Source organism: Tamandua tetradactyla, chromosome 5 (genome assembly GCF_023851605.1).
Source record: "Tamandua tetradactyla isolate mTamTet1 chromosome 5, mTamTet1.pri, whole genome shotgun sequence".
Taxonomy (NCBI): Eukaryota; Metazoa; Chordata; class Mammalia; order Pilosa; family Myrmecophagidae; genus Tamandua; species Tamandua tetradactyla.
Window position 1 is genome coordinate 136,676,154 of NC_135331.1, and position 24,510 is coordinate 136,700,663.

Consider the following 24,510-nt stretch of genomic DNA (forward strand, 5'->3'; position numbering starts at 1 on the left):
TATGGTCCAAGTGGCAGAGCAGCTTGTACAGCAGCCTGGACCTGTCACAGAGCCTCCTCTTGTTCAGGTCCCCACTCAAAATTATAACCTTTTCTGTTCACTCGATAAATGGGCTGGAGTAGCACACTCAAATGAGGAATATGTTGTCGCCAAAATCCAAAGACACCAACTAGGCGTTGTGCCTCTTTTTTGGTCTTAGGAGAGGCCAGATGCAGCAACTTATCCCTTCACCTTAGAAGGGATATCTTGACATGCTCCCTCCACACCACTGGATACCTAGAAATTTCACTGAGGTGGAAGGCCCCTGTATTTTTGTTGGTCTTATCTCTCATCCTCTGACATGCAAATGCCTTACCAATGAGTCTAGAATAGTTGCTACCTCTTGCTCACTAGGTCCAATCAACATTATGTCATCAATATAATGGACCAGTGTGCTGGTTTGAAAAGATGTATGAACCCTAGAAAAGCCATGTTTTAATCCTAGTCCCATTTTATAAAGGCAGCCATTTCTTCTAATCCCTATTCAGTACTGTTTATTTGAATTTGTAATTAGATCATCTCCCTGGAGATGTAACTCCAGAATGGTTATTAAACAGGATTAGGAGGAGACATGTCTCCACCCATTTGGGTTGGTCTTGATTAGTTTACAGGAATCCTATAAAAGAGGAAACATTTTGGAGAAAGCTGGAGATTCTGAGAGAGCAGAATGATGTGAAGCAGAGCACTCATCAGCTATGACCTTTGGAGATGAAGAAGGAAAATACCTCCCAGGCATCTTCATGAAACAGGAAGTCAGGAGAGAAAGTTAGCAGATGATACTGTGTTTGCCACATGTCTTTCCACTTGAGAAAGAAATCCTGAACTTCGCTGATCTTCTTAAACGAAGGTATCTTTCCGTTGGATAGTTCTATAGACTTATTTTAATTGGGACATTCTCTCAGCCTTAAACTGTAAACTAGCAACTCATTAAATTCTCCTTTTAAAAGCCATTATGTTTCTGGTATATTGCATTCTGGCAACTAGCAAACTAGAACAACCAGTGAGCTGGTTTGAAAGGATGTATGTCCCCTAGAAAAGCCATGTTTTAATCTAAATCCCATTTCATAAAGGGAGAATTTCAAACATACATGTTTGAAAATCATCATCTCCCTGGAGATGTGATTTAATCAAGAGTGGTTGTTAAACTGAATTAGGTGATGACATGTATCCGCCCATTTGGGTGGGTCTTGATAAGTTTCTGGTGTCCTATAAAAGAGGAAACATTTTGGAGAAAGAAGGAGATTCAGAGAAAGCAGAGAATGCTGCAGCACCATGAAGCAGAGAGTCCATCAGCCAGCGCTTTGGAGATGAAGAAGGAAAATGCCTCCTGGGGAGCTTCATGAAATAGGAAGCCAGGAGAGAAAGCTAGCAGATGATGTCTTGCTTGCCATGTGCCCTTCCAGCTGAGAGAAAAACTATAAACGTGTTCGCCATGTGCCTTCTCACTTGAGAGAGACCCTGAACTTTATTGGCCTTCTTGAACCAAGGGATCTTTCCCTGGATGCCTTTGTTGGAACATTTCTATAGACTTGCTTTAACTGAGACATTTTCTCAGCCTTAGAACTGTAAACTAGCAACTTATTAAATTCTTTTTAAAAGCCATTCTGTTTCTGGTATATTGCATTCTGGTAGCAAGCAAACTAGAAAAACCAGTGTGATGTCTTCTGGGAGGGTGAAATGATCAAGGTCCCTGCAGACAAGATGATGACAAAGGGCTGGAGAGTTGATATACCCCTGAGGTAGGACAGTGAAAGTATATTGTTGACTTTATCAGCTGAGAGCAAACTGTTTCTGGTGGTCCTTACTAACAGCTATTGCAAAAAAAGCATTTGCCAGATCAATAGCTGCATACCAGATACCAGGAAATGTATTGATTTACTCAAGCAATGATACCACATCTGGAACAGCAGCTGCAATTGGAGTTACCACCTGGTTGAGCTTACAATAATCCACTGTTATCCTCCAGGACCCATCTGTTTCTGCACAGGGTAAATGGGAGAGTTGAATGGAGGCGTGATGGAAATTATCACCCCTACATTCTTCAAGTTCTTAAGAGTGACTGTAATCTCTAAAATCCCTCCAGAAATCTTGTATTGCTTCTGATTTACTATTTTGCTAGGTAGGGGCAGTTCTAGTGGCTTCTACTTGGCCTTTTCTACCATAGTAGCCCTCACTCCATGAGTTAGAGAGCCAATGTGTGGATTCTCCACTTGCTCAGTATGTCTATTCCAATTATGTAGTCTGGAACTGGGGAAATAATTACAGAATAGGTCTGGGGGCCCACTGGACGCACTGTGGGATGGATCTGAGCTAAAACTCCATTGCTCACCTGACCTCCATAAGCCTCTCCTCTGACTGGTAGACCAGTGTGATGTTTTGGGTCCTCTAGAATTAATCTCACTTCTGAACCAGTGTCTAATAATCCCCGAAATATCTGATCATTTTCTTTTCTCCAATGCAGAGTTACCCTGGTAAGGGCCATCAGTCTTGGGGAAGACTTGAAGGAAGATTAACAGTATAAATTTATGGTTGTCCCCAAAAGGATCTGGCCTCCCCCTCATTCAAGGGGCTCTGGGTCTGTAAACTGTCTCAAGTCTGGAAATTGATTAAGGGGCCATGAATCTGTGTTTTTGTAATTCAAGTTAGACTTTTGTTCACTTGACCTAGAACCCTTTTGTTTATACAGATCAAACAAGAATTTAGTAGACTGCCTATCTATTGTACTTCTAGATACCCCATGACTTACTAGCCAATGCCACAAGTCTCTGCAAGTCAGATTATTTTGACTCCTGCCTTGAGTCTGCTGTCTGTTATGATAGCTGCGTCCACCTTGTCTTTGGCCATTAGGTGCTGCTACTTGGCTTCTGCCAACTCAGGATCCAGTCATCCCCACTGTGTTTAAGGATTCCAGCTAAACACAGCGGTTCCCAGAGTAATATCTGATCTACAGAGAAGTGCAACTACAGAGCTCTTCAGGGATGATGGTGCTAGTCTCACAAATTTATTTTTCATTGTTCTGGTAAAAGGTGCATCCTCTGGACATTCCTGGGGTGTAAGAGCAAGCTTTCCATGATAAATCCACTCTAACATTCCAATCTTTCTAAGCCTCCGGATCCCCTCATCTACATTATATCAGGGCAGTTCTGGCATTTCAACCTCAGGTAATATCAGCCACCTTTTGATCCATGTTTCAGCCAACCATCCAAACAAACTATTAATACCTTTTCTAACCCCTCAAACTATGACTTTGAATGCATAATCTCTGCTTAGTGGGTCCATTTCAATAAATTCAGCCTGATCCAGCTTTATATTCCTTACACCATTATCCCTCGCCCTTAAAATCCATTGCCACCCATATTTCCCTGATTTCCCTCTATATAAATTGGAAAACTCACGCAGTTCTTTTTGGGTATAGTGTACCTCATCATGGGTGACACTTCGTACCTCATCTTTTGGGGCCTGTTGAGACTTTAGTCAAGTCATAGGTCTGGAAAAAATGAGGGGTGGTGGGGGTGGGTCATGAAAAGAATTAGAAGTATCCTTGGAGACACTTACTTCAGGGCATCCATTTGCAGTTTCATCTGGTGAAACATGATTTATCACTCTAGGCTAATCCCTTCAGGTAAAGGTCGGGTGGCCAAGTCCTCAGGGCAGGCTAGAGGTGGCACAGCTATGTCCTCAGAGCAGACTATTTCAGGTTATATAGAGAAGATTCAGCATGACCTAGGGTTACAACCTCTCCACCAACATCATTTTCAATCCATGTTTCCATCCCATTCTTCAGGGGCCCACTCCTTTCCAATCAATGCTCTCACTTTAATGGCAGACACCATACAAAATTGAGACTTCAGTTTGCATTATAAAGTTGCTACTCTAACAATAAGATTCTGAGTCTGATTTTTGGAGATCTCAGATCCATGGCTACAGGAAATAAGATTTTCCTTCAGAATACTCATAGAAATGTTTTTATCTGTCAGATGGCAGGTAAGCTTCTCATTTGAAGCCTTAAGTCCATCCCTTTCACTCATAAATGTATATTGTGCATCTAACAACAACCAGCCAAAATCTCTATACCTCCTATTTCCACAAAATTCCATAAAGGTGTCAAAAACATTATCCCCCAGAGCCTGGCTTTGTACAAGTGAAGCATTAGAAGAATCCAATGGTGGTATTTTGACTATCTTCTTTGCTGACTCACCCCATGGATTGGCAGTATCATTCTGATTATGGGGAATCAGAGTCCTTAGTGTCTTTGAGTCCAGACAGAATAGAAAATCAATCATAAAAACCTTTTTTTTAAACAGAATTTTTAAGATTCTGTTTCTTAAGAACCACCCACTCTTGGTACCAAGTTGTATTAGCTAGGGTTCTCTTTAGAAACAGAATCAGCAGGAAATAGCCACAGAAATAAAATTTATAAAAGTGTCTCACATAACCGTGGGAATGTAGAATCCAAAATCCATAGGGCAGGCTGTGAAGCTGATGACTCCAATGAAGGGTCTAGATGAGCTCCACAGGAGGGCCTCTCCAGCTGAAGCAGGAAGACACTGTCTCTTTTGAATCCTCCTTAAAAGCCTTCCAGTGATTAGATTAAGTGTCACTCATTGAAGAAGACGTTCCCCTTGGCTGATTACAAATGCAATAAGCTGTGGATGCAGCCAACATGATCATGATTTAATTCTATGAAATGACCTCATAGAAACAGACAGGCCAGCACTTGCTCAACTGGAGAAATGGACACAACAACTCGGCCAAGTTGACATATAAACCTGACCATGACAACAACTTAATGATATTTAGTCTTCCATTCCATGAACATGGAATGCCCTTCCAATTATTTTTATCTTGATTTAGTTTCCTAGGCTATTTAAAGCAAAAACCACAAAATGGGTCAGGTTTAAACAACGGTAGTTTAGTAGCTTACAGTTTGAAGCCAAGAAAATGTGCAATTCAAGCCATCATCAGAGTGATGGTTTCTACCTAAAGACCAGTTGCTGGTGAACCTTGTCTCCTCTGCCACATGGCAAGTCACATGGTACATCTGCTGATCTCTCCCTTCTCTAGATTCTGTTGATTCAGCTCCTTGGTCCCTTGGCTTTCTCTATGTGTTCATTCCATTGATAAAGAATTCCAGTAGGAGGATTAATACCTATTCCTGAATGAGGTGGGTCACACCTTAACTGAAGTAGTTCCTCATTGACTGTCTTACAATGGGTTTATTCCCATAGGAATGAATTAAGTTTAAGAACATGTTTTTCTTGGGGTACATAAAGCTTCAAATCATCATAGTTCTTCTTTGATTTCTTTCACCAATGTTTTGTAGTTTTCTACATATAAGTCCTTCATCTTCTTGGCTATATTTATTTCTAGATATTTGATTCCCTTCATTGCTAATGTAAGTTGAAGTTTTTAGAATGTTCAAAGTTATTGTATAAAACACTACTGATGTTTTGGGTGTTGAGCTTGTACTCTGCCACTTTGCCAAATTCATTTACTAGCTCTAGGATCTTTGTTGTGGATTTTTCATGATTTTCTGTATATCAGATCATGTCATCTGTAAATAGGCAAAGTTTCACACACTCTCTTTTTCAATGTGAATATATTTTCTTTCTTTCTTTTTTGCCTAATTGCCCTTACTAGATCTTCCAGTACAATGTTGCATAACAGTGGTGACAGTGAGCATCCTTGTCTTGTTCCTGATCTTAGAGGGAAATTTCTAGTCTTTCACCATTAAGACGTTAACTGTGGATTTTTCACATTATCTTTATCATATTGAAGAAGTTTCCTTCAATTACAAGTTTTTGAAATATTTTTATCAAGAAGGGATGCTGGATTTTGTTCATTGAGATGATTACTTTGTTTATCCCTTTGTTCTGTTAATGTCATGTATTATATCTATCAATTTTCTTATGTTGAACCACTGTTGCATACCTGGAATACATCCCACTTGTTCATAGTGTGTAATTGTTTTCTGTGTGTGTGCTTTAAAAACAAAATTTAGCTAATATTTTTCCAAACCTACACCAAATTCCTTAGGTTAATTTCTATATGTGACAATTTTTACATTGCTGTCATTGTATTGCTATAGATAAATCAACTAAATATTAGTTTATGAAGTGTTGCTCAAAACATCTACAAACAACAACGATCTATGTTTACCAGGAAAAGGAAGTTTTATAAATAAAAATGAAATGGGAAGAAGCAATAATGCCTCAAGTGAATGGCCCTGGACAAACTACATAAAATAAATAACATATTTAGAAAGAATTATCAGATGTCAATTTGTTTCTCTCATAAGGGTAAAAGAGCTTGAGGATAATATCTCCTCCCTCTAAGCTTTCAGTTTCTACATACTACTAGTTGTTGCAACTGGTATAAAGGATAAATGCTTTTAGAGAAAAAAAAACATCTACAGAGCAAAATAGTAAAATCTGTAGTGATTGTTCATAAAAAGCCTCCCTTCATCAGTGAAGATCCTTTAGTACATATCCAGTACAGACTAAGTTGAAACAGTAGTAATCCTTTCCTATGCTTTTACTAAATATTATAAAATTCCAAAAACACATAAATATTCTTTGCACCATGCATTATATACCAGTTTGGGGGAGACTGATGAAGTCATGGCTACCATTTTAACAGTTAAACATTGCACTGCAAAATTTCTGCCAGTTATATCCAGTAGTTTGTATGGTTAAGCCCAAGAGAGATGGCAAACCACCTTCAAGTTGAAAAGTTTGTGATGCAATGTCTCCACCTTAGAGGAGAGGGGGTTATGGGCAGGGGAGGCAGGCAGGGTAAGAGAATTTTAAAATAATGCTGCTTAGGAATATATATTTTAAGATAAATACTATACCTTGTCTATGCTTTACCCTGATCTTGAATAATTGCATGTTCTTGCAAAATAAAATTTCTACATTATAGGAAGAGGAGCAGTGTCTTAGGAAAAGCATACTCTGTTAGAGGAAGATGTGAAGACATCTCTCTCACAAATTCCATTTTAATTGTGAGTCTTCTAGCTACATCATTATATGCTATTTCGATCTCCTTATCATTGGCACACTTATTGGTGAACTCATTCCTACTAAAAGCATTTTTTAAGTGTTTTCAGATGTTGGTCATTCCTTTTGGGACATCAAAATTGTGATACTGCTTGTTTACCACTTTGACAATGTGCAGTTTGGGTAGCAGGTTGCAATCAGCTAATGAAATTTCATTCCCATCCAGAAATTTATGTGTAGAGAATTTAATGTGCTCCATAATACCCTTATCAATTTCATCAGGGAGGGGAGAAATCATATGATCCAGTTTCTACAGTATCTTCAAGAGACCTCAACAGTTTCTTTAACTCCTGGCCTTGAATTCTTGATGTCCATTCCAGAAGTATTTGCACCAGGTGTTTTGCTGAAAGCTTTAAGTATTTGGGAGGATAAAAGATTTCTTCAAGAAATTCCTCAATCTTATTTATATCCATTTTGACCTCATCATTGAACATTATAAATGATGTGTAGGTCCCAGGAGCTAAGTTCTACAGATCTGCTGGCTTTCTTTACAAGTCAATGGTCATGACACTAAATACAATTCCTTTGAGCCAAAGAATCATGAAGAGCCTCTAGGGAAAGGGGTAGTTTCTTATGTTTTCACCCATACTGCCAGCCTTGATGAACAGCTCAGTGATGGACTCTGTCCACATACTTTGGTCTATACAGTGGCATTGATAACAACATGGCCAGCACAGCTAGGCTCTGCAGACAGCAGCAGCTATTGCTTTGGGGTTGCTCTGGCCATGTAGTTTTTTTAATGTGCTATTGGATTAGATTTGCTAGTATTCTGTTGAGGATTTTGGCATCTATGTTCATAAGAGATATTGTTCTGCAGTTTTCTTGTGGTACCTTTATCTGACTTTGGTATGAGGGTGATGCTAGCCTCATAGGATGTTAGGGAGTATTCAGTTTTTTGGAAGAATTTGAGAAGGATTAGGGTTAATTATTCTTGAAATGTTTGGTAAAATTCAGCAGTGAAGCCATCTGGCCCTGGGCTTTCCTTTGTTGGGAGGTTTTTGATTATTTATTCAATGTCTTTACTAGTTATTTGTTTGTTGAGATCTTCTATTTCTTCTTGGGTCAGTGCAGGTAGTTTGTGTATTTCTACAAATTTTTCTGTTTTATCTAGGTTATCTAATTTGTTGGCATATGGTTGTTCAGAGAATCCTCTTATAGTCCTTTTCATTTTTGTGGGGTAAGTGATAATGTCCATCTTTTCATTTCTGAGTTTTGTTATTTGTTCCCCCTCTCTTTTCTTTTCATCTAGTTAAAGGTTTGTCAATTATGCATATTTTAAAAAGTTAAATTTTGAAAATTTTGTTGACTTTCTTGTTTTCAAATTTTCTATTTCATTATCTCCATATTATTCTATGCTATTTATTTCTTTTTACTTGCTTTGGGCTTAGTTTGCTCTTCTTTTTTCTAAGTTCTCCAGTTTTGACTTTTGGTCTCTGATTTGAGATCTTCCTTTTTTAGTGTATGCATTTAGAGCTTTCTCTCACAGCAATTCCTTTGCTACCCCCCATTAGTTTTCATATGTTTGGTTTCATTTTAATTCCCTTCAAGATATTTCCTAATTTTCTGTGCAATTTCTTCTTAAATCCAGAAATTGTTTGAGTATGTTGTTTAATTTCCACATACTTGTGAAATTTTCCATTTTTCCTGTGTTATTGATTTCTACTTTCATTCCACTGTGGTTTGAGATGATATATTGTATGATTTCAATATTTTGAATTTGTTTAGACATGTTTTAGATCCTACGATATGATCTGTCTTGGAGAATGATTCATGTGCGCTAGAGAATAATGTGTGCCCTATTGTTATACAGTGAAGTGTTCTATATATGTCTTTTAGGTCTATTTGATTTTGAGTGTTATTGAAGTCTTCCATTTCTTTATTGATTTTCTCTGTACATGTTCTATCCATCATTAAAAGTGGTGTATTAAAGTCTACTATTAACGTAGAACCATCCATTTCTCCCTTCAAATCTGTCAATATATGCTTAATAGATTTTGGGGCTCTGCTGTTAGGTGAAAATATTTTTATAATTGTTACATCTTCTTGTTGAATTGACCCCTTTAGCAATATTATAATAAATTTCTTTGTCCCTTGTAATGGTTTTTGAGTTAAAGCCTTTTTTTTTATCTGATATTGCATATTATTATTGTATATATTATTTCCATCCTTACACTTCAAATTTACTTATGTCTTTGATTTAAGGTGACTTTCTGTAAACTACATATAATAGGGTTACGCTTTTTATCCATTCTGCCAATCTCTGCCTTTTGACTGGACAGTTTAATCCATTTACATTTAAAGTCACTACTAATAATGCAGGACCTTCTGCCATTTTCCTATTTAGTATTCACAAGACATATACCTTAATTTTTAGGTTTTTTTTTTTTTGATTTATACCTTTTTTGATCCTCAGTTCTTCCACTAGTATCTATGTTCCAATGAAGTTTTTGGAGAGCTCAGGTCAGGGCAGGCACTAGGCCAAAGAACACACAAAGCACAGAGTCAGACATGAGTATTATTGGGATATATGAACAGTCTTCAGTGGCAGCCATCCAGAAATTGGAATTAGCATTTTGCAAGGCAGGAGTGCAAGGGGCAGCTTATAAGGGTTTAGAAGAAGGACATTCTTGTTGATGTTACTCTTACAATGTTACAGTTCCTTTGATTGATAACAAGGTACCATGCAGAGAAACATTATGGGCAGGTGTTTTTTAAAAATATTTTTATTGATAAATCTTCACAGACATACATTCCATACATGGTGTACAATCAATGGCTCACAATATCATCACATAGTTGTGTATTCATCACCATGATCATTTTGTAGAAAACTTGCATCACTCCAGAAAAAGAAATAAAAAGAAAAAAGAAAAAACTCATACATAACATACACTTTACCCCTACCTCTCATTGGGCACTACTATTTCCATCTACCAATTTATTTTACTCTTTGTGCCTCTTATTATTTATTTATTTTTATCCATATTTTTTTTACGCATCTATCCGCACTCTGGAAAAAGGAGCATCAGACACAAGGTTTTCACAATCCCACAGTCATATTGTAAAAGTGATATCTTTATACCATCATCTTCAAGAATAAAGGCTACTGGAACACAGTTCAACAGTTTCAGGTACTTCTCTCCACCCCTTACAATACACCATAAACAAAAAAGGGATATCTATATAATGCATAAGAATAATCTCCAGGGTAACCTCTCCACTCTGTTTGAAATCTCTCAGCCACTGAAACTTTATTTTGTCTCATTCCGTCTTCCCCCTTTTGGTCAAGAAGACTTCTCAATCACTTGATGCTGGGTCCCCGCTCATTTCTGGAGCTCTGTCCCACATTGCCAAGGAGATATACACCCCTGGGAGTCATGTCCCTTGTAGCGGGGAGGACAGTGAGTTCACCAGCTGAGTTGGCTTTGAGAGAGAGGCCACATCTAAGCAACAAAAGAAGTTATTTGGGGAGTTACACTTAAGCCTAATTTTAAGCAGAATTAGCATATTTCTGCAAAAGTAGGCTTGCAGAAATAAGTTTCATAAGTGCAAACTCCAAGATTGAGGGCTTGGCCCATTGATTTGGCTGTTTCCACTACTTGTGAGAATATCAGAAATTCTCCAAATGCAGAATTCATTTCTGATTTTATTTAAATGGATCCTCACTCTCTCTCTCTCTCTCTCTCTCTCTCTTTTTTTTTTTTGCCAACCTAGTTAAGTGTCAATTGATTTTAATAATTTTCTCAAAGAACCAACTTCTGGTTTTGCTGATTTTTTCAATTGTTTTCATGTTCTCAATTTCATTTTTTTCTGCTCTAATCTTTATTATTTCTTTTCTTTTGTTTGCTTTGGGGTTAGTTTGCTGTTATTTCTCTACTTCTTCTAAATGAACAGTTAATTCCTCAATTTTTGCTCTTCTTCTTTTTTAATATGGGAATTTAAGGCAATATATTTCCCTCTGATCACTTCTTTGCTGCATCCCATACATTTTGATTTGTCATGTTTTCATTTTCATTTGCCTTGAACTATTTACTGATTCATCTTGCAATTTCTTCCTTGACCCACTGGTTATTTAAGTGTGTGTTTTTTGGCCTCTATATATTTGTGAATTTTCTGACCCTCTGCCTGCTATTGGTTTCTAACATCATTGCATTATGATCTGAGAAAGTATTTTGTATGATTTCAATCTTTTAAAATTTACTGAGACTTGTTTCATGACCTGCATATGGTCTATCTTTGAAATTGATCCATAAGCACTTGAGAAAAATATGTATCCTGCTGTTGTGGAGTGTAATGTTTTGTAAATGTCTGTTAAGCCTAGTTCATTTATCATACTAGTCAAACTATCTATTTCTTCATTGATCCTCTGATTAGATGTTCTATCCATTGATGAGAATGGGGAATTGAAGTCTCCATCTAATATGGTAGAGGTGTCTATTTCTACCTTCAGTATTGTCAATGTTTGCCTCATATATTTTTGAGCACTCTGGCTCAGTGTATAAATATTTATGATTGTTATGCCTTCTTGTTGAATTGTTCTTTTATTAATACATAGTGTCTTTTTGTGTTTTTTAATTGTTTTACATTTGAAGTCTAATTTGTTGGATATTAGTAACTGATTGTTGTTTGCATGAAATATCTTTTCCCAATCTTTCACTTTCAGCCTATTTTTGTCCTTGGGTCTAAAATGAGTCTCCTATAGACAGCATATAGATGTATCATATTTTAAATCCATTCTGCTAAACGATGTCTTTTGATTGGGGAGTTTAATCCATTAACATTTAAAGTTATTACTGTAAAGGCAGTATCTTCCTCTACCATTTTGTCTTTTGATTTTATATGTCATATCTAATGTTAAATATATCATACCACTGCCTTCTTGCCTCCATGGTTTCTGCCGAGAAATCAACACATAGTCTTATTGGGCTTCCCTTGTATGTGATGGATTGCTTTTCTCTTGCTGTTTTCAAAATTCTCATTTTTTCTTTGACATCTGACAATCTGATTAGTAAGTGTTTTGGAGTATGTCTATTTGGATCTATTGTATTTGGGGTATGCTGCACTTCTTGGATCTGTAATTTTATGTCTTTCATAAAAGATGGGAAATTTTCAGGGATTATTTCACCCATTAGTCTTTCTCCTCCTTTTCACTTCTGTTTTCCTTCTGGGATACCCACAACATGTATATTCATGTACTTCATGTTGTCATTCAATTCTCTGAGACCCTGCTCATATTTTTCCATTCTTTTCCCTATATTTTCTTTTGAGTGTCAGATTTCAGATGTCCAGTGCTCTAGTTCACTAATCTTTTCTTCTCCCTCTTTAAATCTCATTAAGTTTCCATTGTTTTATCTCTTCTGTTGTGCCTTTCACTCCAAGAAGTTCTGTAATTTGTTTTTTCAAACTTTTGAGTTCTTCTTTTTGTTCACCCAATGTCTTCTTTATTTCTTCCCTCAATTCCTTGATTTGATTTTTGATGAGATTTTCCATATCACATTCAAATGTGAATGAGTTATTTCAACTCCAGTATCTCATTTGCAGTGTTGGCTTGTTCCTTTGACCTGGTCATATCTTTGTTTTTCCTTGCGTGACTCATTTTTTGCTGGTGTCTAGGCATTTGAGTTTCTTAATTAGTTTATTCTGGACGTTTACTTAGGGATTTTCTTTCTGGATGGCTTTGTTCTCTATCTGTTCTTTGACACTCAGTTCAAATTATTCTAGACCTCTAGCATAGGTTCTGTTTAACTGATTAAAATTTTTCAGTTATTGTTTTTCTGTTTCTTGTCCTATCTATATGAAGCCTTTTGTTTTTTTGAGTTGAATCTACTCAGATATTATAGACCCTAGTCAGATTTTCTGCAGACAGGCCCACATCTAAGGAGAAAAGTGTAGTAAGCATCAGTTTTCCCTAAGGGTCAGACCCAGCAGGTTGACATACTTTCCAGTGAAGCCTCTAGAATCTGTGTTTTTCCTATCCTGCCCAGAATGTGGCACTTGTCTGCCCACAGCTTCCCATCAGTGTAAAGTGATGTGGCACCTTTAACTTCAGCAGACTGTCCCTGTAGGGGGGTGGGGAGTGATTGAGACAGAGGTGAGGCTGTATGATGGCTTTAATTGCTTCAGTTTTCCTGTCCCTGGGACCTGAATTCCTTGAAGGAGGTATTCCACTTGAGATGGGCTCCACCTTTCTTTTGGGGATGATACATCCTTTACAGAAATAATACCTTTTACCTGACTAGTTACTTTGCCTCTCAGACAAGCTTAATTCTGCCCTTGTCTGGGGCAGTATTGGAGCCTGAGAGGGCTTCCAGTTTTATCTAATGAGCTGTTAAGGAACAGAAAAAAAAATAAAAAAGAAAGCCTTTTCAGAGCTGGACTCCTGTTCCTGAGGTTTGTCAAGCAAGAGCTTAGGTTGGTTCATGGCTGTATGTATCTCCAGCTTCTATATGCCCCCTTTTCTTGGGGTTCAGACCATTTCCAATATTTACAGTGTTTGACTCAAAAACCTCTGTTGTTATTTTTTTTCTGTCAGCCCTGCCCTCTCTCTGCAGGGGCAAAAACTCCCAGTACCTTGAGTGTTTATTCCAGGTTTTCTGTGCTGGGGCCTATTTTCAGTAGTCAGAATTTGTTCAGTAATTCCACAACTGGAGATTGGTTGAGCTAAGCCCTTGCTGCTAATGAAGTCTGGTTCCTTTCCACTCACAAACCAGCCTGCTTTGTCCAGGGAGGAGGGATACCAGCCTTCTTGCCTTAGGGGACTTTCAGTTCTGTGTGGGTCCTCAGCTGTTCCACCTGGTTCAGACTGGTGCATGCTGTGTGTCTAGTCACTGATGTTCCCACAGCAGTTGTTCTGTACCATTACTAGCTATTTACTAGCTGCTCTTGAGGATGAACTAATTTCCACACCTCACTATGTCACCATCTAGCCCTGCTTTCTCCCATGGAAAGGTTTTAAATACCAGATATTCTTCCCCTGTGAATCTTGAAAGTCCTTCACCATTACCTCAGTTGTTAATCTAAGAAAAGCCCACATGGTCACACATAAGGTTCCTGTGATGGTTAGATTCTTGTGTCAACTTGGCCAAAAGTTTATGTCTAGTTGTGTGGCCAGGCAAGCACTGGCCTGAGCATTGCTGCAAGGATATTTTGTGGCTTACTGATAAACCAGAAGGATGGTGTATCAAATCATGAGTCATTTGATTGCATCTGTGGCTGCATCTGTGATCAACTAAAGCATATCCCACACAACAGGATAACCCAATTAGTTGAAGACCTTTATGGAAGAAGGGAGATTCTTTCACTGATTCTTTAGCAAGTGAGCCTCTCCTGTGTAGGGCATTCTGACCCTTCATCAGAACTCCCAGCTTCACAGCCTGCCAGTACGGATTTTGTACTCTTCCATTCCCATGGTTGCATGAGACACCTTAATGAATCTCATATTTATAGATCTCTCCTTTTGAGTCTGTTTCTCTAGAGAACTCCAACTAACACAGCTTAGTATGAGGAGTGGTTCTTGAGCAACAGAATCTTAAAAATGGGTTTTTACAACTGGTTTTCTACTCTGATTAGACACAGAGGCATGAATGACTCTGTTTCTAATAATCAAGATGGAACTGACAGTCCACCGGCAAGTTGGCAAAAGAGATTCTTAAAATACCACCATTAGAATCTGTTGTTTGTATGCTAATATGAGGCAAGATGTGGGTGATAATGTTTTTGACACGTGTTATAGAGTTTTGTGAAATTAAGAGGTATGATGATGTTGGCCGGTTGCTGTTAGATATGCTGGATACAGTGATGAGGGAAAGGGAAGAGCTGAAGGGTTTAAATTTGCACCTTAATTGCCATATGAATGATGCAAAAGTTTTCATACATGCCCTGAAAGAAAATCTTATTTCCTACGTTTGCAGACTTGAGGTCTTTGAAAACCAGACACAAAACTTCATTGTGTGAGTAGCACACTAAAATTTCAATCTTGCAGGGTGTCTGCTATTAAATTAAGGAACAGAATGGGATCCTGAAATGTGGGATAGAGATACATGGCTTGATAATGATGGCAAAGGGGAGAAAGGATATCTGGAATCTGTTGAACCTTTGATAGATAGACCTGTAATGGACTGCCCTGAGGAAAGAGCTTCCCAATCTCCAGCCTGCCTTGATGGGACAGTTTCCTGGCCTTCAGTCCTCCCAGAGGCATCTTCCTTCCAACCTACATCTAATGAGATTAACTCTCACTGCCTGCTAACCCTGTAACCACCGTCTGTGGGGGAAAGAATGCTCACTCCTCTGTCTGGAAAGACTAATCCTGTTTTATCAGATGAAACTACAACAGGATTCCCTGAGGTAATTGGAATGAAAGATACTTCTATTTCATTTCACAAGCCACCCACATCACCTCTCTTTTCTTCAAGACCTATATATAGACTAAAATTGCAACAGGCCCCCAAAGGTGAGGTACAAAGTGTGACCCATAAGGGGGTACTTTATACTCCAAAAGAACTGCATGAGTTTTCCAATCTATACAGACAGAAATCAGAGGAATATGTGTGGGAATGGATATTAAGGGTGTGGGATAGTGATGGAAGGAATTTAAAGTTGAATCAAGTTAAATTTATTGATATGGGCCCACTAAGCAAAGATTCTGCATTCAATGTTGTAGCTTGAGGGGTTAGAAAGGGCATTAACAGTTTGTTTGAACAGTTGGCTGAAACATGGATCAAAAGGTGACCAACAGGGGCGGGCCGCGGTGGCTCAGCGGGCAAGAGTGCTTGCCTGCCATGCCGGAGGACCCCGGTTCGATTCCCGGCCCCAGCCCATGTAAAAAACAAACAAACAAACAAAATATAATAAAACAAGAAAATGTTTAAAGATGTTTCCCTTTCTTCCTCCCTTCCTTCCTTCCATCCTTCCTTCCTTCTCTCTGTCTTTCCTTCCCTTCCTCCCTCTCCAAAAAAAAAAAAAAAAAAAAAAAAAAAAAAAAAGGTGACCAACATTACCTGAGGTCAAAATGCCAGAACTGCCCTGGTATAACATAGATGAGGGGGTTGAGAGGCTTAGAGAGATGTAAATGTGAGAGTGGAATTATCATGGAAGACCTGCTCACACACCCAAAGAATGTCCAGAGGACACATCTTTCACCAGAACCTTGAGAAATAAATTCCTGAGACTAGCTCCATTATCCTTGAAGAGCTCTGTAGTAACACTTATCTGTAGGTCAGACATTATGGTGGGAACTGTTGTAACTGAGTTGGAATCCTTAAACACAATGGGATAATTTGATCCTGGGTTGGCAGAAACCATGTGGTGACAAATGTCACAGACAAGATGAGCATGGCCACCATAATAGACAGCAGACTCAAAGCAGGAGTCAATATTATCTGAATTGCAGAGAATTGTGGTGTTAGCTAGTAGATCCTGGGGTACCTAGAAGTAAAAGAGATGGATGGCTTACTAAATCCTTGTTTGAACTATATAAGCAGAAGAATTTTAGGTCAAGTAAACAGAAGTCTACCTTGAATTACAAAAACAGAGAGTCATGGCCCCTTAATCAATTCCCAGACTTGAGACAGTTTACAAACCCAGAACCCCTTGAATGAGTGTATAGCCAGGTATCTATGGGAAAGGACCCTTTTACCCTGCTTCAAAAATATGCTGTTAACCTTCCTCCCAATCTTACCCAAGGACACCTATGGGCTTTTACCAGGGTGACTGTGCACTAGTGAAAAGTAAATGATTAAATATTTCACAGATTATTAGACACTGGCTCAGAAGTGAAACTAATTCCAGGAGACCCTGTCCCTCTGGTCCACCAGCTAGATAAGGGCTTTATGGAGGTCAGGTGGTCAATGGAATTTTAGCAGAGGTCCATCTCACAGTGGGTCTCACAGTTTTAGCACAGGTCCCTCTCACAGTGGGTAAGAATGCAACTGGCAGAATCTGTACATTAGTTCTCTGACTCATGGAGTGCAGGCTATTATGGTAGGATCTGTACATTAGTTCTCTGAGTCATGGAGTGTGGGCTATTATGGTAGGAAATACAAAGTAGGGAACTGCACTAGTAGAACTACCACTATGGTAGGAAAGGCACTAGAACTGCCCTTACTTAGCAAAGTAGTGAATCCAAAGTAATATCATATTTCTGGAGGGATTTCAGAGATTAGTACTACTTTTAAGGACTTGAAGGATGCAGGGGTGGCAATTCCTAACACATCCACACACCACTCTTCTATTTGGCCTGTACAGAAATAGACAGGATTTGGACGACAGTGGATTATCATAAACTCAACCAGCTGGTAACTCCAGTTGCAGCTGCTGCTCCAAATGTGGTATCATTGCTTGGGCAAATCAACATATCACCTCGTACCTTGTATGCAGCTATTGACCCTGGTAAATGCTTTTTTCTCAATAGCTGTCAGTAAGGAGCACCAGAAACAGGTTGCATACAGCTGGCAAGGCCAGAGGTATACCTTCACTGTCCTGCATCAGAGATATATCAACACTCCAGCCCTATGTCACCATCTTGCCTGCAGGGACTTTGATCTTTTCTTTTTCCTACAAGACATCACACTGGTCCATTATATTGATATCAGGCTGATTGGACCTAGTGAGCAAGAAGTAGAACTATTCTAGACTCATTGGTAGGGCATTTGTGTGTCAGGGGAGGAAGTTGTATTCAACAAAAATACAGGGGTCTTCTACCTCAGTGAAATTTCAAGGTGTCCAGTGTGGGGCATGTTGAGATATTCATTCTAAGGTGAAAGATAAGCTGTTGCATCTAGCCCTTCCTAGGACCAAAAAAAAAAAAAAAAAAAAAAATGTTGTTGGCCTGTTTGGATTTTGGAGAGACAACATATTCCTCATTTGGGTGTGGTACTCCAGCTCATTTACGGAGTGACAAAAAGGCTGCTAGTTTTGAGTGGGACCTGGAAAAAAAGGAGGCTGTTTGACAGGTCCAGGCTGCCATGCAAGCTATTCTGCCATTTGGGCCATATGATCTGGCTGTTCCAATGGTGCTGGAAGTGTCAGTGGCAAATAGGGATGCTGCATGGACCCTCTGGCAGGCCCCTATAGGAGAATCACAATGCAAATGCTTAGGATTTTGGAGCAAAGCTTACTACTGTCTGCCATAGTTAACTACTCTCCTTTTGAGAAAAAGCTTTCAGCCTGCAGGGCATAGTAGAGACTGAATGCTTAACCATGGGCTACCAAGTTACCATGAGACCTGAGTTGCCTATCATGAACTGGGTGTTGTCTGACCCAGTAAGCCATAAAGTTAGGCATGCATAGCAGCACTCCATCATAGATTGGAAATGGTTTATTAGAGATAGGACTTGAGCCATGCTAAAGGCACAAGCAAGTTACCTGAGGACCTGGTCCAAATCCCATGGCCCCCATTCCTGCCACATTACTTTCTCTTTCCCAGAGCAGAGCTATGGTTTACTGGGGAGTTCCTATTGTCAATTGACTGTGGAAGAGAAATCTCAGGCCTGGTTTACAGATATTTCTGTAGATATGCAGAATTCTGGGAGGTCCTTAAAGGACAGTGGTGAGGGGAAATCCCCCCAGTGGGTAGAACTTCAAGTAGTGCACCTGGCTGTTCATTTTGCTTAGAAGGAGAACTGACCAGAGGTGCTTTCGTATACTGACTCATGGGCTTTTGCTAATGGTTTGGCTGGATGGTCAGGGTCTGGAAGGAGCATGATTGGAAAATTTGTGAAAAAGAGGTCTGTGGAAGATGTATGTGGATAGACCTTTCTGAGTGGGCAAAGAACTTGAAGATATTTGTGTCTTATGTGAATGCTCACCAGAGACTGACTTAAGCAAAGGAAAGTCTTAATAATCAATGGCATAAGATGACCCATCCTGTGGATATAAGTAGTCTTCTTTCCTCAGCCACTCCTGCTATTGTCCAATGAGTTCATGAACAAAGTAGGCATCGTAGAGATATAATAGGCTCAGCAACATGGAATTCCTCTCATCAAAGCTGACCTGGCTATGGTCATTGCTGAGTGTGCATTCTGCCAGCAGCAGAGACCCACACTCAGTCCCTGATGTAGCACCATTCCTCAAGGTGATCAGCCTACTATTTGCTGGCAGGTTGATTACATTGGACCACTTCCATCATGGAAGGTGCAATGATTTGTTCCAACTGGAATAAACACACACTCCAGATAGGGTTTTACATTTCTTGCACATGATGCTTCTGCAAAAACTACCATATGTGGACTTACAGAATACCTTATCCACCTTCATGGAATTCCACACAGCATTGCTTTTGATCAAGGAACCTGCTTCACAGCAAATGAAGTGCAGGAATGGGCATATGCTGATGGAATTCTCTGGTTTTACCATTAGCCATCGTCCAGAGGCAGCTGGGTTGATATAATGGTGGAATGGCATTTTGAAGACTGAATTAAGGTGCCAACTAGGTGGCATTTCCTTGCAGGGCTGGGGCAATGCTCTCCAGGAGGCTGTGTATGCTCTGAATCAGCATCCACTTTATGGTGATGTTTCTCCCATAGCCAGGATTCCTGGGTCTGGGAATCAAGGGTGGAAATGGGAGTGGCACCACTCACTATCACCTCTAGAGATTCACAAGGAAAATTTTGCTTCCTGTCCCTTAAGCTTCCTTAAGCTCTGCTGATCTCCAAGGTCTCAGTTCCAAAAGGAGGAGTGCTCCTTCCAGGAGACATAACAATGATTCCACTGAATTGGAAATTACAACTGTCACCTGGGAACTTTGGGCTTCTCATGCCACTGAATCAAAAGGTATGAAAGGAGATTACTGTTCTGTCTGGGGTGATTGATCCTGACTTTCAAGGGGAAAAAGGACTGCAACTACACAATGGAGGTAAAGAAGAGTTTTCCTGGAGTACAGGAGATCCCATAGGGTACCTTTTAGTACTACCATGTCTGGCGATTAAAGCCAATGGAAGACTGTAATAACTCAATCCAAGCAGAACTACTAATGGCCCAGGAACTTCAGAAATGAAAATCTGGGTCAGCCTGCCAGGCAAAGAACCATGGCCATCTGAAGTGCTTGCTGAAGGTAAAGGGAATATGGAATGGATAGTAGAAGAAGGTAGTGATAAATATGAACCATGACCATGTGACCAGTTACAGAAATGAGTACTGTGATTGTATGAATATTTCCTCCCTGTTTTGGTATGAGTATGTTTGTATTTGTACACAAGCAAATATCTTGTTTTCCTCTTTTCATATGACATAAGTTGTATTGTTCATGCTCTAGTCCTTAAGTCATTGCACATGAAGTTTAAGAGTGAATGTTCAGTGAATAAAGAGGTATTTTCAAAGTCCCCTTGGGGGACTGGGGAGAAAGGAGGAAAATATTCAAGTTCCCCATTTGGAGAATTTCTGATATTCTTGCAAGTAGTGGGGACCAACCAATTCAATAGGCTTCCCCTGTTAAACTTATTCCTGCAAAGGATAGGCTAAGCCTACTTAAAATTAGGCCTAAGAGTCACTCCCAGAGAACCTCTCTTCTTGTTCAGATGTGGCCTCTCTAAGCCAATTTGGCAGATGAATTCACTGCCCTCCTCTCTGCATGGGACATAACTTTCAGGGGTGTAAATCTCCCTGGCAATGTGGGACAGAGCTCCTGGGATGCACTGGGACCTGGCATCAAGGGATTGAGAAAGACTTCTTGACCAAAAGGTGGAAGGGAGAAATGAGACAAAATAAAACTTCAGTGGTGAGAGATTTCAAACAAGAGGTTATCCTGGAGGTTATTCTTAGGCTTTATATAAATATCCCTTCTTAGTTTATGGTGTATAGGAGTGGCTGGAGGGAAGTATCTGAAACTGTTGGGGGTGTTTTTTCAGTAGCCTTGATTCTTGAAGATGAATGTATGAAGATATAAATTTTACAATGTGAAAAAAAAAAGAACAAATGTTACCTATAAATTTGCACCCTATTCTGGAGAGATCGTAGTGTATTTCTAGTTGTACACCGGACAATTGAGTATTGTTAGGTGAAACACATGTTTGTTATTGTGTTCTATTTGGATATTAAACATGTTTCAAGGAGATGTGTATAGCTGCCAAGTAGTGTGGCCAGGCAAGCACTGACCTGACTATTGCTGCAAGGATATTTCATGGCTGGCTGATAAACCAGAAAGCTGGCATATTAATCATCAGTCAGTTGATTGCACCTATGGCTAATTAATATCTGTGATCAAATAAGGTGTGCCCCCCACAACAAGAAAATCCAATCAGTTGTAGACTTTTCAGGAGGAAGAGGGACCTTTTACTGTTTCTTCAGCCAGTGAGCCTCTCTTGTGGAGTTCATCCAATCCTTCATCAGAGCTGGCAGCTTCACAGCCTGCTCTATGGATTTTGGACTCTTCCATTCCCACAGCTGTGTGAGAAACCTTTACAAATCTTATATTTATATATCTCTTCTGTTTGTTCTGTTTCCCTAGAGAATCCTGACTAACACAGTTCCTTTGGGAAAAGTATGCCTCAGATTGGTGATATAGGTTTTAATAGGCATTTTCTGTATAAATTGAGGTTTTATTATAGCAATTTCAGTGACCCCTTTTCCCAGTTAGGATTCCTAACCAACATGGCTTCATAGTCTAGCACCAAGGCCAATTGAACTAATTTCCCCCATTTTGTATGATCTGAGGCACAGGCAACAGCAAATTATTATCATTTTCCTTTTTCAGCTGCAAAACAGTCACCCTTGATTTGTATTCTCAGGGCCTGTATTGGTCCAGCTGTTAGCATTTCACTGGGGGCAACTGCAGCTGCCCGGCATCACATTCAAATGGACTAAGGCCTGATAGAGTCTCCTAGTCCACTGTTGTGAGGACCTTTTATTATTTTTCAATTCTCCCTTTAAGAGGTCATTCATTTTTTTCTATATGGCCTGCACCCATGGGGCTACAGTGTAGATGAAAAGTCCATATTACATCATAGCCCGTACTTGGGTCATTTGTCCAGTGAAAGGGTTCCCCAATCACTGTTTATTTGCATAAATATTCCATAGAGGGTGCTTACCTTAGATAAGTTATGGTGGTTCTCTGATTAGTTTTCCCCACTGGAAAAGCTAACAGCTGTCCTATTGTAGTACCTACTGCAGTGAATGCATGTCTTGCCCCTTCCAAAAGCAGAAGGGGCTGATGTAATTCACATGTTACTGGGTCACTGGAGACTGTGATTGGCCAATGTATCCCATCTGATGGGGCAATCAACATGGTCATCGTAGGGAGCACAATGGGTGCTCCTGTGTGTTGTCTGTGTGTTGTTGGTGCATGATGGGTAGCTGGAACTGCTGGGCTAAATGCCATAAGATTTGATATCCTTAGTGTCCACTTTTTAACAGCTTTCTGAGTTCAGAAGTGTGGCTTCAGACTCAAGCAAGCATGTCTGCCTCATGTTTCCCAGGTAGTGCATTAGGAGTGTGGGCTGGGACATGATACACAGTTAACTTTAAGTGCTGGCAGGTGTCCTAGATGTTTTCCCACATCTTTCATTTCAATGGACAGTGACTGTCCATTGTTATTTACTTATTTATTTATAAATCTTCACACAATACAGTCCATATATGTTGTACAATCTATGGCTCACAATATCATCACATAGTTGTGTATTCATCACCATGATCATTTTTAGAACATTTACATTACTCTAGAAAAGCAAATTTAAAAAAGAAAAAACTCATACATCCCATACCCCTTACCCCTCCCTTTCATTGACTACTAGTATTTCAATCTACCCCATTTTTATTTTATCCCTTATTGCCCCTATTTTTAATTTATTTTTTATCCATTTTTTTTGTACTCATCTTCCTTACCCTGGATAAAAGGAGCACCAGGCACAAGGTTTTCACAATCCACAGTCACATTATAAAAAATTATATCATTATACAATCATCTTCAGGAATCAAGGCTATTGGAACAGAGCTCCACAGTTTTAGGTACTGCCCTCCAGCCACTCCAATATACCATAAACTAAGAAGGGATATCTATATAATGTTTAAGAATAACCTTCAGGATAAACCTCAATTTGCTTGAAATCTCTCAGCCACTGAAACTTTATTTCTCTCTTCCTCTTTTTGGCCAAGAAGGCTTTCTCAATCCCATGATGTTAGGTCACAGCTCATCCTGGGAGCTCAGTCCCACATTGCCAGGGAAATTTACATCCCTGGGAGTCATGTATCATGCAGGAAGGAAGGCAGTGAGTTCACCTGCTGAACTCACTTAGAGAGAAAGAGGCTACATCTGAGCAACAAAAGAGGTTCTCTGGGGGTGAATCTTAGGCATAATTATAAGTATACTTAGCCTATCCTGTCCATTGTTCTTGTTTCCAAGTTGCCATCCAGGTTGTAAGGTCTTTGTAAACAGGCCAGCTGTCATTTAACACCTTTCCTGGTTCATGCACCATTACCATCCATATGGATCTTTTCAGCCCATTGATTGCATTGCATAGCACCAGTCTCCCATCATATGGTGTCAGTACTTCCTTGTACTGCCACAGCTGTCCATGTGGGCAGCTGCATGCTAGCGGATCTGTCAGCATACCAAGTAGAGTCAGAAATTGTTCCTGTGCCCTGTATACTGGGTATTTCATCAGATATTTCAGGTGCAGCAATCTTAGCTGTTGAATCTCCTACACGTGACACAAGTCCTAAAGTTTTGTGCATCTCAGCATTAAGAGAGCTGGTATTTTCAATAACTGTGTTGCAACAAACTTTCTGCTTTGTTAAGGTTCTTAACTGTACACTGCCAGAGTGTGGCTTATTGGCCATATGTGCAATTCATCCCTCTATAGGGAGAGCAGTCTTCAGGTTGCAGGACATTTCTGCGTCAAGATCTTCCACTTACAATAGAAATTATAAGCAGCACATGGTTGATTTTTTAAGGGACATAATCTTAATTCTGCCCCTTTCCATGATTGTGACCAGAACCCTAGGAGTACTCATTTACAATGTTACCTTTGCCAGAACTACACCCAAAGCCAATGGCTTTGGGTGTAGTTCTGGCAAAGGTAACATTCAATTCACAGGATAAATCAGGATTTACCTTCCACAATTCTTGTATTTCTGCATTGCCCTTTCTGATTTTTCAAAAGCAGCCTGCTTGAGGTCCTCTCATTCCCAAGTATGACCTTTCCTGATTAGCGTATACAATGTTTTAACATTTGAGCTAAATGGGGAATGAAAGGTCTCCAATATTCTTGTAATCCTAGAAAGGTCATTAAGTGCTCTGCATTTGCGGCATAGGAAAACATATTTTTCAATACTGTAGAAGGAATAATTTTGTCTTACCCAACCATATGATACTTAAAAATTTGACAAAACAGCCAGGGCCTTACAACTTTCCAGGCTCTTGAGATGGGCAATTAATATTTCTGACATGTTTTTTAGTTTTGAAAGATAATTGCTGGTTAAG

At 39.5% G+C, this 24,510-nt stretch overlaps 1 protein-coding gene and 1 pseudogene across 1 annotated transcript in view; one reads left to right on the top strand and one right to left on the bottom strand.

The window, feature by feature from the left end:
* Positions 1-24,510, top strand: part of BCKDHB (branched chain keto acid dehydrogenase E1 subunit beta) — a 406,736-nt gene that overhangs the window by 64,175 nt on the left and 318,051 nt on the right. The gene's annotated exons all lie outside the window — the stretch shown is intronic.
* On the bottom strand, positions 6,955-7,729 carry LOC143683332 (chloride intracellular channel protein 4 pseudogene; annotated as a pseudogene).